Source organism: Stegostoma tigrinum, chromosome 44, assembly GCF_030684315.1.
Source record: "Stegostoma tigrinum isolate sSteTig4 chromosome 44, sSteTig4.hap1, whole genome shotgun sequence".
Taxonomy (NCBI): domain Eukaryota; kingdom Metazoa; phylum Chordata; class Chondrichthyes; order Orectolobiformes; family Stegostomatidae; genus Stegostoma; species Stegostoma tigrinum.
Genome location: NC_081397.1, coordinates 12,264,908 through 12,277,500, shown reverse-complemented (window position 1 = coordinate 12,277,500; position 12,593 = coordinate 12,264,908). Strand labels below are relative to the sequence as shown.

The following is a 12,593-nucleotide window of genomic DNA, read 5'->3' as shown; positions in this document are numbered from 1 at the left end:
CAACAATAAATTAATGGCCCCACAGAGTCTGCGGCTTTGAATAAAAACCCATTTGGGTCAGTGAAGTCTACAACACAGAAAAAGACCCTTTGGCCCATCACGTCCATGCTGGTCAAAAACAACTCTTGATATTCCAAACCCACGTTCCCACCACTTTGTCTCTAGCATCAAGCTTTCCTCCTGAGTCCTTCTTCAATGTGATGAAAGTTTCTGCCTCTGCCACCCTCACAGTTTTTGATTTTCAAATTATCCATCATCCTGCAGGTAAAAAAGATTTTCCTCACATCCCCTCTAACCCTCCTGCTGAGTTGCTGTATTGTTAAGTTAATGAGTGATTAATACCCTCACAAGCGAGTACACAACACGGTTTGTCTGTCAGGAAACAGCTTGAAGCAGTGATAATGCAGCCCAATGGTATCAATGTGGACTTCACCAGCTTCAAAATCTCCCCTTCCCCCACCACATCCCAAAACCAGCCCAGTTCATCCCCTCCCCCCACTACACCACACAACCAGCCCAGCTCTTCCCCTCCACCCACTGCGTCCCAAAACCAGTCCAACCTGTCTCTGCCTCCCTAACCTGTTCTTCCTCTCACCCATCCCTTCCTCCCACCCCAAGCCGCACCTCCATCTCCTACCTACTAACCTCATCCCACCTCCTTGACCTGTCCGTCTTCCCTGGACTGACCTATCCCCTCCCTACCTCCCCACCTATCTTCTTTTCTCTCCATCTTTGGTCCGCCTCCGCCTCTCTCCCTATTTATTCCAGAACCCTCACCCCATCCCCATCTCTGATGAAGGGTCCAGGCCCGAAACGTCAGCTTTTGTGCTCCTGAGATGCTGCTGGGCCTGCTGTGTTCATCCAACCTCACATTTTATTAACAGCTTGAAGCAAGTTAGTATCTCTCAATCCCGCCTCCGGACATCGTGAAGCTTAGGCAAAGCGTATACTTGTACAGGAAAAGCAAACTGTTGTCGAAATATTGATTTTGCAAGGAAATTTGGGCTTTATTTTACCCACTACTTGGCGATAGGAATCCCCAAACCCAGGTTTGACATTCAGAACTGCGGTACAAGATTTCACATTGTTAATAAAATGAAATCTTTATTGAAGGAAGTGAATTGATGAAGGATAACAAGCACACTTAACAGATCCATAGACTTTATTCCTGTGCACCCTATACATTCAGGTTCAATACTTAATTCCCTGAGTAACAATTGGATAATATGACGTTTCAAGTGATCATCTAAGATTTTTTTTCAAGCTTGTGAAATTTCCTGCTTCAGTTACCCTCCCGCATGGTGCATCCCACCACTGCCTGGCAGAAAAAAAATCAAAATTTCCTCAATTCCCTGCCATTTCCCTTGAAACAATGTCCTATTGGCCCTTTCACTGAAGGAAACTTATATTCTTCCAAAAAGGAGGAATCACAAGTATTGCCACAATCCTCTCAAAAATTCTCAAAAGTGCCAGGCACTTCCACAGAAATGAATGTCCATTCACAGCTTCCTGTTCTGGCCATTTTCGCTATTTCCAATCGATTCGGCTTGCTTCCTTTGGCGGGTGGCTTCGTTCCCTCCAGAATTTCGAAGTTAAGCTACTGTCCTACTTTGGCGTTTTGAACATGCTGAATGTTTGCAATTCTTCACTCCTCTTGCAGCTCCAGAACGGAAATCTGAGAGTTACCATCCAGATGGAATTTAGGTTTTCCCTCATTTTCCTGGATCCAGTCAAATCTGACTTCTCTCTACATTGCTTCCTCATCATCAATTTTGATTGTTCTGAGTGTCTGATGGTAGAAACATGGAATGTGCTAGCTTAGAGGGTGGTGGAGGCAGGTACATCCATAATAGTTAAACAGCATCTGGATGAACATTTAAAATGCCAGAGCATAATAGTCTCTGAAGTAAATGCAGGCAAAAGGATTAGTGCGGCTTGGTGTTTGTTGGTTAGCACAGACATGGGGGTCCAAAGGGACTGTTTATATGTTGTATGACACTAAGACGTGCCGTAACTCAATTCAATGGGCTGAAGGCACTTGGACAGTTTTGGGTGACCAATCAGCACTGAATGGTGGAACAGGGTTGAGGGACTGAATGGCCTCCTCCTGTTCCTGTAAGATTGTGCGGGGCATGGACAGGGCAGATGGGAAGCATCTGTTCCCTTCAGTTTAAGGGTCAATAGGACATCATTTCAAGGTGAAAGACAGGGTATTGAGGGAAATTGATAAACTCTTTTTCCCACCCAGACGGCGGTGGGTATTTGGAATGCACCAAGTGGGAGGGTAACTGAAGCAGGAAATCTCATAACCTTCAAAACGAGAAGGTCTTGGATAAATGCCATAACCTTGAAGATGATTAACAGAGTGGTAGAAAGTGGGAAAAGTATAGATCAAGTAGTTGGTGCTGACATGATGAATTAAAGTGCCTCTTCTAAACTGGATGATTCTATTACAGTCATAGAGGTCTACTTGCACAGAAAAAGGCTCTTCAGCCCAATGAGGCTGTGCAGTCAGAAACAGCCACCTAACTATTCCCATTTTCCAGCACTGGCCCAGAATTTTGTATGTGTTGGCACTGCACGTACACATCTAAATACTTGTTCAACATTATGACTGCTTCTGACACAAAAAACCTTTACAGGCAGCAAGTTCCAGACACCATCTCCCTCTGAGTGAAAAATATTTTTCCTGCAGCCCTTCTAAGGCTTCCTGTCCCTGATCTTAAATCTATGCAACCTGGTCAATGATCCCTCCTACCAAGGGGAAAAGTTTCTTCCTGTCTAACCTATCTCTATAAATCTAGAAAATCAGAGCAGGAGTGGGCCATTCAGCCCTTCAAGCCAGCACAACGAATCAATGAAATCATGGAAGATCATCCAACTTGTGTAACATGTTCTCCATCTTCCATAACATATGCTCCGATTCTTTCAGTCGAATGCTATAACTAACTCCTTCTTGAAGTAAGACAATGTTTTAGCCTTGATGGCTTTCTGTGGTAGAAAATTCCACAGGCTCACTACTCTCAGTGTGAAGAAATTTCTCCTTTGCTCATGTCTAAATGGATTAGCCCATACCCTTCACCTGTGATCACTGGTTCCGGAGTCCCCTGGCATCAGGAACAGCCTTTCTGTATCGACCTTGTCTTGTCCTGTTTGGATTTTATGTTTCTGTGAGAAACCCCCTCTTTTTTCTGAGCTCCAGTGAGTACAACCCTCACCAATTGTACCTTTCAGACATCAGCTCTGCCTTCCTGGAACCAGCCCAGTAAATCTTCACTGCAGCCCCGCTATTGCAAGAATCTTCTTCCTCAAGTAAAGAGACTAAAACTCACATTTACTGACATGAAACTGCATGTGCCACTCACTCAACTTGTCCAAATCCCACTGAAGCATCTCTGTATCCTCCTCAGGGCTCCCCCTCCCTCCCAGCTTTGTGTCATCTGCAAATGTGGAGGTAGTACATTTAGTTCCCCTCATCGAAATCATTAACATATTTGGTGAATAGCTGGGGTCCTAACACTCATTTTGGCTGCAGGGGATCAGGGCTGGGAACAGACCATCCAAGAATAACCATCCTATCAAATGGATGAGCAGATGGGCAGGAGGGTGACGTTACATTATGAGCAAAACGTGATATAACATCAGAAGGCATGGAATCTGCATGGATCGAGTTGAAGAACTGAAAGAAGACCATGATGGGAGCTGTGTATAGGCCTTTGAGCTGGATCAAGACGTGGGGAGTAAGTTAAACCAGGAGACCGCAATATGCAGGCGGACTGGGAAAATCACTTAAGAAGAGGATCTCAAGAAAAAAAAATTGCGGAATGTCGACAAGGTCTTTTTAAAGAGCATCTTATGGGAGGACCCACAATGTAACAGACAATACCAGATTTAATGACGTGTAATGAGGCAGACTTGATTAGAGATCAGAAGGTGAAGGAATGCCTCGGGGGCAGTAATAATCACATGTAAATAAATCACCCTATCGTCTGAAATGGAGGACAGTGAATCAGATGTAATGCTATTATAGTTGAGCAAAATTAACTATGAAGGCATGTGAGAGAGGCAGGCCAGTGTTGGTTGGAAGGGACACAAAGCAGGGAAGGCAGTGCAGCCGCAGTGTCAGTGGTTTTTGGGGGTAATTGAAGAAGCACAGCAGATGTTCATCCAAGGGTTTAAAACAAAACATATTAAGGACAGGATGAGGGACCATGGCAGTCAAAGGAAGTCAGAGACAGCATAAAAACAAAAGAAAAAGCATTCAAAATGATGAAGATTAGTGGGAAGCCAGAATCATAGAATAGGGTTAGGGTTAGGGGGATGGAAACAGGTCATTCAGCCCATCAATTCCACTCTGATCCTCCAAAGTGCATCCCAACAAGACCCAGACCCCTCCCCTGTCACTGTAACCCTTAATTTCCCATGGCTAATCCTGCAAGCCTGCACATTCTTGGGCATGATGGACAATTTAACATGGTCAATCCCCATAACCAGCCCATCTTTGGTCTGTGGGAGGTAAGCCATGCAAACAGGTAATGTGCAAACTCCAAAAGACAGTTGCCCAAGGGTAGAATAAAACCCAGGTCCCTGGCACCATGTAAAAGCAGTGACAACCACTGAGTCACTGTGCCACCACAGAAGATTGGGAAGCCTTTAAAAGCCAGAGGATCACAAAAACAACAATAAGGGGGCAGAGGACGCAATAGGAGAGCAGCCTATCCAGTAAGAGAAAGGAAGACTGCAAGAGTTTTTTTTAAGATACTAAATATTAAGAGAGAAAAAAAAGAGTAGAAAATGAGGCTGGAGAAGAACTAACAAAGAAATCGTGGTGGAACTGAATAGGTACCTTGCATTAGTCTTCACAGTAGAAGACCATCAGCAACAACACCAGAACTTCAAAAGGGTTTGGGGCCAAGGTGTGGGTTGTGGTTATCACCAAGGAGGTGGTTCTGGTGAAGGTGAAAAGTCTGACAGTGGAGAAATCACCCAGACCAGACGGACTACACCAGACGGAGTTCAGACGGACATGGCTGAGAAAATTGTAGATGTATTTGCAGTGATCTTTCAGGAATCACTGGAGTCAGGGAGGGTCCCAGAGGACTGGAAAGTAGTGAATCTAACACCCTTTTTTAAGAAGAGAAGCTAAGCCTGACCTCGGTCAATGGTAAGATTTTAGGGATCATTATTAAGAATGAGGTCGTGGAATACTTGGAAGTGCATGATAAAATAATTCAGAGTCTGCACAGCTGCATCAAAGAAATGTCATGCCTGACAAATCTGTTGGAATTCTTTGAGGAGGTAATGACCAAGCTCGGAAAAGGAGATCCAGTGGACATGAAAATTGTGGATTTCCAGAAAGCCTTTAACAAGGTGCTGCACAAGAGGCTGTGAAAGAAGATAGGAACTCATGGTGTCAGGGGCAAAGTGCTGGCATGGATATGGGATTGGTGGACTGCCAGGAACTAGGTTCTTTGTCAGGATGGCAGCAGGTGCCTAGTGGTGTTCCACAGGGGTCAGCATTACAACCACAACTATTCAGGTTATACATTAATGATCAGGAAGAAGGAACTCGGAACATTGGTGTTGGGTTTGCTGCTGACACAAAGACAGGTGGAGGGACATGTAGTACCGAGGAAGTAGGGAGGCTGCAACAGGACTTGGATAGGCTAGGAGAGTAGGCAAAGAAGTGGCAGATACAACATGGGAAAGTGTGAGGTTATACATTTTGGAGGAAGATTCGAGGCACAGACTATTTTCTGAGTGAGGAATACCTTCAGAAATCTGAAGAGCAAAGTAACTTGGGAATCCTGGTTGAGGATTCTCTTAAGGTTAACATACAGGTTCAGCTGGCAGTTAGGAAGTCAAATGTGATGTTAGCATTCATATCAAAAGGGCGAGGATACAAGAGCAGATCTGTACTGCTTTTGGAATATCATGAGCAGTTTCGCAAACTATATCGGAGGATGGATGGGCTGGCATTGGAGGGGGTGCAGAAGAAGTTGACAAGACTGATCCTGAGGATGAATGAGGAGCAGTTGAGGACACTGGGCCTGTATTCATTGGAGTTTAGAAGGATGATTGGTAATTCAAACCTACAGGATACTGAGAGCTGTGGATCGAGCAGACAAGCAGAAGCTGTTTCCACTAGTAAGAGAGACTAAAACCCAAGGGCACAATCTCGAGGTGAAGGGATGACCTTTGGGAACTGAGATGAGGAATTTGTTTCAGCCATAAACTGGTGACTCTGTGGAAATTACTGCTGCTGAGGGCTGTGAATGCCAAGTCAGTGAGTGCACTTCAGGCAGAAATAGATACGTTCTTGATCAGTGAGGGGGTCAAGGGCAGAAGGCAGGAGAACAGGGTTGAGAAACATGATTAAATAGTGGGAGCAGACTCAATGATGTAAATGACCTAATTCTGCCCCTATATCTTACTGTCTTATGGCACCCACTAGTCACTGCCCATCATTTAAATAAAGGCCTGTTTATTCCTACTCTTTGTTTCTATCTGCAAACAGTATCCTACCCATCTCAGTACACTACCCCAATCCCGGGCGCTTTAGCTTTACACACTGGTATCTTCCGTTGGAATTTGTCAAAAGCCTTCTCAAAGTCCAAATAAAGCACAACCACTGACTCCCCCTCATCAACTCCACTATTTATTTCCTTGAAGAATTCCTGGAGATTTGGACAGCATCATTTCCCATTTGGACATCCATACCGCCTCTGTCCAACCCAGCCCCTGCTTTCCGAGTGCTCTGTATTAAATATTTTATTCAATATCAAACCACCACAGAAAAGTCCAAAGGGAATGAAAATGGTCAGAGCACCAAGCATTAACCCAGGTAGCACATGCAGCAAAGACACACATCCCGTCATCTGTCCTATAAACATCTCCTTCGTGCAAACTTGGAACAATATTGCAGTTCGTGCCAATTGTTGCTGTGCCAAAATTCTCGGGAATAGCTTGGTTTAGTGGTAATTCTATCCAACCTTTCTTCATAATTAAAACTTTCCATCCGAGGCAGCTTTCTGATAAATCTCCTCTGTGCTGTGTCCAGTGAAATCACATCCCTCCTATTCTGTTGATTCTGGAGCTGTGCATAACACTCGCTGGGGCCGCAGCAACTGTATATGTAGTTCCAGCATAACCCCCTCGCTCCCAAACTCTGTGCCTCGATTAACAAAGGCAAGTGTCTCATTTGGTTTCTAACCCCTTTAGCGAGCTGTTCTCTTACCTTAAGGGACAGATGGACAAATACAGCAAGGTCCCTCTGATCCTTAGTCCGACATTGTTTGTCATGTACTCCATTCACTTGTTTGCCCTGCCCATGTGCATTGCCTCACACGTACCTGAATTGAATTCCAGTTGCTACTGATCAGCCAGTCCGTATCCTCCCATAATCTAAGAACAAAAGAATTAGCAGCACAAGTAGCAATTCAGCCATTTAATAAAATTGTGGCTGATCTCATCCCACGCCAACTGCACTTTCCTGCTGGAAGCCCATACACTCCCAACCCATTGTTAATTACCCATTAAATTACATTGAACATAGAACACTACAGCACAGTCCAGGCCCATCGGCCCTCAATGTTGCACCGACCTGTGAACCCAAACTGAAGCCCATCTAATCTACACTATTCCATTATTATCCATATGTTTATCCAATGACCATTTTAAATTTCCTTAAACTTGGTGAGTCTACTACTGTTGCAGGCAGGGCATTCCATGCCCTTACTACTCTCTGAGTGAAGAACCTACCTCTGACATCTGTCCTATATCTATCATCCCTCAATTTAAAGCTATGTCCCCTCGTGTGAGCCCTCACCATCTCAGGAAAAAGGGCTCTCACTGTCCGCTCTATCTAATCCTCTGATCATCTTGTATGTCTCTACTAAATCCCCTCTTAGTTTTCTTCTCCCTAACAAAAAACAGCCTCAAGTCCCTTAGCCCTTCCTCATAAGACCGTCTCTCCATATCAGGCAACATCCTGGTAAATCTCCTCTGCACACTTTCCAATGCTTCCACATCCTTCCTATAATGCGGCGACAAGAACTGTATGCAATACTCCAAGTGTAGCCCACCACAGTTTTGTACAGCTGCAACATGACCTCATGGCTCCGAAACTCAAGCCCTCTACCAAGAAAATCTAACACACCGTACACCTTCTAAACAACCCTATCAACTTGGGTGGTATCTTTCAGGGATCTCTGTACATGGACACCGAGATCTTCTGCTCATCCACACTACCAAGAATCCTACCATTAGCCCAGTACCCTGTATTCCTGTTACTCCTTCCAAAGTGAACCACCTCACAATTTTCCACATTAAACTTGATCTGCTACCTCTTGGCCCATCTCTGCAGCTTATCTATGTCCCTCTGTAACCAGCAACATCCTTCTGCTCTATCCACAACTCCACCAACTTTAGTGTCATCTGCAAATTTACTAACCCATCCTTCTATGCCCTCATCCAGGTCATTTATAAAAATGACAAACAGCAGTGGCCCCAAAACAGATCCTTGCAGTACACCACTAGTAACTGAACTCCAGGATGAACATTTCCCATCAATCACCACCCTCTGTCTTCTTCCACCTAGCCAGTTCTTGATCCAAATTGCTAAACCAGCCTCAATCCCATGACTCTGTATTTTATGCAATAGCCTACCGTGGGGAACCTGATCAAACGCTTTACTGAAATCAATATGCACCATATCAACCACTTTAGCTTCATCCACCTGTTTGGTCACCTTCTCAAAGAACTCAATAAGGTTTGTAATGTCCTAGCATTCACCTCATTTTGTGATCATTAATGCCACAGACTCTGTAACAGAAGTCATTTCTCATTTGTATTAAATCTTATTCCAAAACTATAATGTTTCATACTAGATTGTCCCACAGAAGGAAATATCCTTTCTAACTCTACTTTCTCAATGCTTTTCAACCTGTCAATTAGACAGCCTCTTATTCTTCTAAGCTTCAAAGAGAATAGGCATAAATTGCACAAGCTCTCTTCAGAAGACTGTCCTCCTCACGATTTACACTCACCAATTTTCATATCATCCGAAAATTTATTGAGCAACTCCCAACATTCATTGTGAATCACTTATATAAACACAAACAGGAAGGGCCTCTACACTGATCCCTGTGGAACCAGACTGGACATAGGCTTCCCGTCACAAAACATTGTTTGCTTCATACCACTTAGCCAGTTCTGAAGCCAATCAGCCAAATTACCTTGATTATTGTGGACTTTTGCCCTTGCTCTCAGCCTCCGAAATGGGGCTTTATCTAAAATCTTGATGAAGTCCAAGCACACTATAATCAAATGAATTGCTCTCATCTGCACACCCCGTTACTTCTTCAAAAACTAAGTTGGTCAGACAAGACCTCCCCTTAACAAGACCATGCTGACTGTTTCTGACTGATGCCTTCCTTTCCAAGTGTAGCTTTATTCTGTCCCTCATCATCGCTTCTCATGGTTTACCCATCACTGAGGTGAGACTGGTTGGCCTGTAATTTTCTGGTTTATCCCTTGTTCCCTTCTTGAATGACAATCTCCCATCACAGAGTCATCCAGCATGGAAACAGATGCTTCGGTCCAACCACTCCAGCCGAACATAATCCCAAACTCAACTCGTCCCACCTGCCTTCTCCTGGCCCTTTTCCCGCTAAACCTTTCCTATTCAATATCCATCCAAACGTCTTTTAAGCATTGTAATTATACCCACATATTCTGTAACCATCCTCCCCATGTCACCCCTCTCACTCACGAACACTGGCACAAAGTATTTGTTCAGATCCCGATCTATGTCCTATGGCTCCATGGTCCTTGAAAGAAACACTCCTTTTTCCAAGGTTATCCTGTTATTGGGAATGTACATATAAGATAACCTATCATTTTCTTATGTTTTGCTGATTATCCCTTCATGCCCCTTTATCAATCCAATTTCCCATAGCATATTCGTATATTCACAAGATTTGTTGGTCACACCCTTTTGACTTTGTTAGAACTCTCCATTTCCTTCTTCAGTGTGTCCCATTGATCCAGCGTACATTTTGATAAATGTATCTGCTCTTAGCACACTCTGGCCAAATCATATTTTATCTTATTACAATCTGCCTTCCACCAGTTTCAAACTTTCATTCCACACCCATCCTTGTCCTTTTCTGGAACAAACCTCAAGTCTATGGGTTACGATCAATATCTGCAACTGAGTACATCGCTGATATTTCATCTACTTGCTCAGCTTCAATTCCCCATAATTAAGCCCAGTACCACTCACTGTTGTCAGGCCTTCTTCAGCACAGCTTAAAAAGCTGCCCTGTGGGCATGTTAAGAATTCCACTTCCTCTAAACCTTTCACACTATGGCTGCCCCAGTTAATGTTGGGATAGTTCTTCCACTTCTGTTGCTACTAAGTCTCGTCAATAGAGTCAGAGAAAATAGGAGCAGGAGCAGGCCATTCAGCCCTTTGATCCAGCTTCAACATTCAAATGATCATGGCCAATCATGCAAGTCCCCTTTTCTTTATTTCTCTTTGATCACTTCAGTTCTATGTTTTGGCCTCAACTGTTTTCTGTGGGAGAGAATTCCACAGGCTCATCACTCTCTGGGTGAAGGCCTTTATGCTCATCCTAGTCTTGAGTCCGACATTGCATCCTTCCACATTGAACCTTGGTCTGGACTCCCCGATGATTAGGAACCTCCTTCCTGTGTTTAGTTTATAGCTTTCTACTGGACAGCCCCGCATTCTTCTGAACCCCAGTGAAAAATAGTCCTCTTCACACATTCATCCCGCCATCTCAGGCAATTGTCCGGTAAACCTTCATTGCATTCCCTCCACAGCCAGAGCACCCTTCCTCAGATTTAGTATAAATAGCGAGAGTTTAGAAGTTTATGGGCCAAATGCTGGCAAATAGGAATATCACGCCAGCATGGGCAATTTGGACCAAACACTCTGTCTCTGTGCTGTATACCTCTATGGCTCCAATACTACAGGTGTGATCTGAAAAAGGCCCTGTACAATAGCAGCAAGATATGCTTGTGTCTGTATTCAAATCCTCTCACTGAAGGCTAACATACCATTTTCAATATTCACCGCACGCTACACATACATGCTTACCTTCACAAACTGGTGTGCCTTCTGTAATCGCGTCCCACTCAGGTAAGAAACTGGCTTCCTGATTTTGCTACTAAGTGGGGAACCTCAAATTTATCCACATTATATTTTATCTACTATGCATTTGCCCACTTCCCACTTATTCAAATCACAAAACCACTTGATGGAGAATCACAGAATTAACCCAGAATTCTAAAATCCCTGCAGTGTGAAAACAGGCCAATTGGCTCAACAAGTCCAAACTGTCCATTTAAAACATCCCATCCAGACCCACCCCGCATCTCTTTCCCTGTAAGCCTGCATTTCTCATGGCTAATCCACCTAATTTACACATTCCTGAACACAATGGGCAATAGATATGGCCAATCTACCTAACCCGCACATCTTCGGAATGCGAGAGGAAACCCATGCAGACATGGGGAGAATGTACAAGCTACACACAAGCTGGAATCCAACTGTGTTTTCCATACCAGCCAGCAGTTTTGTTTTTTTTCCTGTATCTGCTTTCTTTGTGCTGGCTGTTTGTTACGCTGTATAAGAGAGACAGAGTTCTGTTCCAAGTTGCTGGGCTTTCCTTTGGCTCAGAATCATGAACGGTGCCAGGAACAAACCTAAGCCTCCAGACCAGCCCTTGATCAAGGGGTTTCCCATGAGCAGAAGGATGTGAGACTTGTTGCATTTTCCCTTTCGTTTTCCATTTATTATTACTACTATCCTCATTGTTATTAGTGAATAAACATTCATATTTAAGCGAATTGCTGTTGTTGAGTCTATTCTTGATTATATTTAAACAAATCCAAACTAACCACTTGGATACACACTGTGATCCCAGACAGGGACAGGCGTAGGTGTCGGGAATTTGGATTTGTGATGCTCAGATGGTTGTGACATCACTGAGGTTTCATGTACCTTCAAGGTATATACTCGAGTCTGCTCCACCATTCAATAAGACCATGACTGATCTGATTTTGTCGTGGAGAATGACCAGGAGACATGGAGAATTGTTCAAGAAGTTAAAATTTTATTTGCAAACAAAAGCTGTGACAATCAGAAAATGGTTTCCCGATCGCCCCCAATCCTCAGGGCTTGTTATCTTTTATACCTTTTCAGTTATCATGCTCTTTCTCAGGTTATCAGCATAACCAATTGTGTTAATTAGTGTTGTCTCCAAACTATTTGTCTGCTGAATCATCTGGGCTACAATTATTTCTCAACTCGTGGAGAATGATTATTTTCTGCCGCAATGGTCTCCCACTCCGCACCTAATCTATCACAGTAGGTCATCACGGCCTTCAATATTTGAGATTACATATCACATGATGGTACCATCCTAATCACACTGTGCTCCCATTGTTCCAGTACACCTCGTACCACCTCATGCAGTACCGTCTAATACCACCTAATCTATTACATTATGTCATTATGGCCCTCACCCTGTTTACCTTTATGTCATGTGATTTGACTTGACTAA

At 43.8% G+C, this 12,593-nt stretch overlaps 1 protein-coding gene across 1 annotated transcript in view; it reads right to left on the bottom strand.

Annotated features, from left to right (window-relative positions):
• LOC132207190 (histone H3-like) overlaps positions 1–12,593 on the bottom strand; it is a 913,943-nt gene that overhangs the window by 602,777 nt on the left and 298,573 nt on the right. The gene's annotated exons all lie outside the window — the stretch shown is intronic.